The sequence below is a fragment of the Mus caroli genome, chromosome 9 (assembly GCF_900094665.2).
Source record: "Mus caroli chromosome 9, CAROLI_EIJ_v1.1, whole genome shotgun sequence".
NCBI classification, from domain to species: domain Eukaryota; kingdom Metazoa; phylum Chordata; class Mammalia; order Rodentia; family Muridae; genus Mus; species Mus caroli.
In genome coordinates, this window is record NC_034578.1 from 91,454,804 (window position 1) to 91,458,999 (window position 4,196).

A 4,196-nucleotide genomic window follows, 5' to 3' on the forward strand; every position below is an offset into this window, starting at 1 on the left:
GGCACCGGTTTCACTTTAGATTTCAGAAAAACTAGATCCATTAAAAACAGTTTAGCAGCTAAGCAATGGTGGCTCGAGCCTTTAAACCCAGCACTCTGGAGGCAAAGGCCTGGTCTACTACAGGACAGCCAGGTAGGTTTACACTTAGACCCTTACCTGCGCCCCCCCCNAAAAAAACCCCTAAAAAACAAATTAAATCAGTTTAGCAAGTATTGATCACACAAAACAATGGGTTTCACTGCAATCTTTTCATTCATGTACATAATTAACATGCTTTTACCCTATTTCAACTGCCCCATTACCTTCTCTTGTCCCTTTCTTGTCACATTTCTCTCCCCAAATATCTCTCCTATTTTCAAGTTATTGTTGTTGTTTTAAAACTTTTTTATTGATTCTTTGTGAGTTTCACATCCTGCATCCCAGTCCCACTCATCTCTCCGTCTCATTATATCTGCCCGCTGTCCTTGCAACCTCCCCACCAAAATAAAACACACACACACACACACACACACACACACACACACAGACAAAACAAGGCAAACAACAACAACAACAACAAAAACCAAACCAAAGCATAGGAAACATCTTGTCACAATAGCTGTAGCATGTCACAGTGTGTCCCTCAGTATGTCACACATCTTCACTTGCAAATGTTCACTACAGTGAGTCATTGGTTTGGTTATTGTTTTTTATCTAGACTCCGCACATGAGAGAAAACATGATATTTGTCTTTTCTGAGTCTGCTTATTTGGTAACATAATAATCCCCAGCCCTGCCCAGCTTCCTGCACATGTCATTATTTCATTCATCTTTATGACTGAAGAGTATTTCATTGTGTATGCAAACCACACTGCCTTTATCCATCCATCTGTTGATGGGTACCAAGTCTAACTGTGATGCATGCTGAAGAAAACCAGGAAGTATAAGATAAACATTTTCAGTTTATTTAGCCTTTTTTTTTTTTTAAATAGAATTAAGTAGAAAGCAATAGAAGGGAAAAGGGCAATATCCAGTTTAACAACATTCAGTTCAGCTCTGGATTTATGTTAATTTTATTTTTTAAAAACATCACTTAGAGGAGAAAAAGAATAATCTAAGGAATAAGACAGAGCTGAAACAAGTCTCCACCCCTTCTGTTTGATCCTTTCCTCTCCTGCTAGGGCTGCCATGTGTATAAAAGTCAGCCTTTAGCCGGGCAGTAGTGGCGCAAGTCTTTAATCCCAGCACTTGGGAGGCAGAGGCAGGTGGATTTCTGAGTTTGAGGCCAGCCTGGTCTACAGAGTGAGTTCCAGGACAGCCATGGCTACACAGAGAAACCCTGTCAAAACAAACAAACAAACAAACAAAGAAACAAACACAAAAAGTCAGCCTTCGGGAATGTGAAGATGTGATGGGAATTCAAAGCTAAATGGGCAGTCTAACGTTTGAAGTGGACAGAGACGAGTCAGGGGAACTGGAACTGAACAACTGTCCTAGAGGGAAGTGAGCGCACTGAGCAGTGGCGGGGACAGGAGTCGCACACATTAGCTGAGACAGATGGCAAGCCATCNGAGAAAACAGACAAACAGACATGTAGCAGCATGGCAGAGCCACACTCCCCAGACACCCGTCGCTGCTTACAGATGAAATTATGCCAGCATCAACGCAACAGCATCTCGAGATTCTGGGCCACTTGGTGACACAAGAACACAGGTGCATGACCTGCCTGCCCCCACTCTCTGACGCTGCCTTTCTGAAAGCCAAAAGTAATTATTTTCTACATTTACCTGTAACTGAAAAAAATTATGTAAAATCTGAACTTCCTTTCTGACTTCTCTTTCCTCTGAACCTCTGGGCATGTTTCCAGAAGCCTGCTTTACGGAGCTCTCCTTAGAGGTTATTGTGGTACATGGTCACATTTCAGAGCTTTTCCTCCTGCTTAATCAGCTTGAACGGCTACCTGGAACAGGAAAGTATTTTGAAAACAGTAAAAACCAATTATTCTAATCATTACTGTTATATTTTATACACCCTCAGGGTCATATCTGAAACCTTTTAAATTTCAATGACAACAATTTGTTACCTATTCAGAAAGCTACCATGTGTGTGGGTAGTCTTTGTCCTTTATAAATTACTTCTAAATTCAGTGAAGCCTTAGTTTTTGTACGTACGTATGTATATATGTATGTATGTGTGTATGTATGTATGTATGTATGTGTATATGTGTGTATATATACACACACAACTGTTGTAGAAATGGAAAGACAAATGGCTTTGCTGAGTAGATTCGGTCTGGGTTTTATTTCCATGTCTCCACTAAATGAGACGGGTACACTTGTGCAGTCTGGCTCTAGGGAATTGTTGTTTTCCTTTATAAAGTTTCAGAATTATGGTTCATAGTCAGAATTATGGTTCATAGTTAGAGTGCCCATCACTTGAGACTCTACCCAGCAGATAACAACAGACCTATTCTCCCTTGTAACTTTCACCCATGTATAATAATCAATCCATAACCATCCTACTGGAGAAGGCTTGACTTTTGCAAAGGCTGTATTNTATAGTGTAGAACAGCTCCAAGCCATCCTGACATTACATCGACTATGGAGGACTGGTGATAGCTTGGTACCAGAGAGCTTATTAAATAAGCATGCAGGAGGCCTCATATTCTATAGCCAGCGCCACAAAATGTAAAAATGTACCAATAACAGAACTAACTCATATACCAAGTACAGAAACTTTGAAACTGTTTACACTCTTGTCTCATTTAGGATTTACTAAAATGTATGCCCTTTCCACGGTGCATTATACAATGAAACCCTGACATAATACAGTAAATTAAGAAAAACAGCATGTTAGCATTGTAGTCACAAAAGTCTCAATGGGGTTGTACTGTCACCTAGCGGCCATTTTGATAGTAACTCTCACTAACGGAAAATTCTATATACATGACTAATGAAAATTTTCAGGTTGGTTAGTATCCCTTTGTTCACACCCCTAGGACACAAAGCTTAGCAAATAGCAGGGACATTGGATATACCAAACTTTCTGCTTTAGAGCTTCACCTGCCTCCCCAAACACCATCTTCCCAAATGCTAGACATGCATGCATGAGGCCCTAGGTTCTGTCCTCAACACCACAGAAAGGAAAATACACAAATTACCAAATGAGTTTGTATACTAAGGCAGTAGACATTTAAATACAGAAAGTAATTTCTAAAGTGGCTTACATTATCTCACTTAAGATTTATATTTTACAATTTATATTATGTATTGTAGAATNTAGTACTGAATCTACATGCTTAATAAAACCTGTACATAAAGACATATACTTCCTGGACATAGTGGTTCACATTGTAATCCCCACATTCAGGAGACAGAGGTATGGTAGGTAATAGAATCATTGCAAGTTCAAGGCCAGCTTGGATTGAGTTGCAGGTTGGAGAATGGTACACACCAANACCCTGTCTCAAACAAAACAAGCAAAACTTAAAACATATATTTAAATTTTTCTAACAATACTATTAACCTAAAAAAAAAAAAGGCAGGAATCCCCCAGTATAGAGGATGGGTTAAAGAAAAAGTAAGCCTTGGGAAACCAAGCTAGACAAGGCCCCACGTACCCAGACTAGCCTTGAGCTCCAGCTCCTCCAGCCTCCACCTCCCAAAGACTGGGATTACAGACCTGCACTAACACACCCTAGAACACTTGGGAAATAAGTTAGACAAGGTGTGATGATCAACTGAGAACAGAATGTGGTGATGAGGTCTGACAGGAAATCTGTGGGTTTGATATTTAGGAAATAGAATTCTAGAAATACAAACCAAAGCAATCACAGATATATTGATGGTACATCTGGGATTTCATTTAAAATTACCCAACTGGGGAAAGGGGGCATTGGAAGGGTGTTTGTAAATTAACAGAGACTGGTGAAGGCTGGGGTGTGTAGTTCAGTAAACTACTTGCACAAGGTCCCAGGTCAGATGCCCAAGTGGGAACAGTGGGGACAGAGACTTGACCAAATGAGAGAACTCTTGGGTGGGTGGTAGATTTTTTACCTACTTTTGTTATATTTGTGTTAGTGCAGCTCTGAAAGCCCTGTCTTTGGGAGGTGGAGGAGGAGGAGCAAGCATTCAAGTCTAAGCATGTGAGACCCGGTCTAGCTCGCCTTCCCTGCAGGCGTGTTCTGTTTTGTTTTCTTGTTATTAAAAACAAAACAA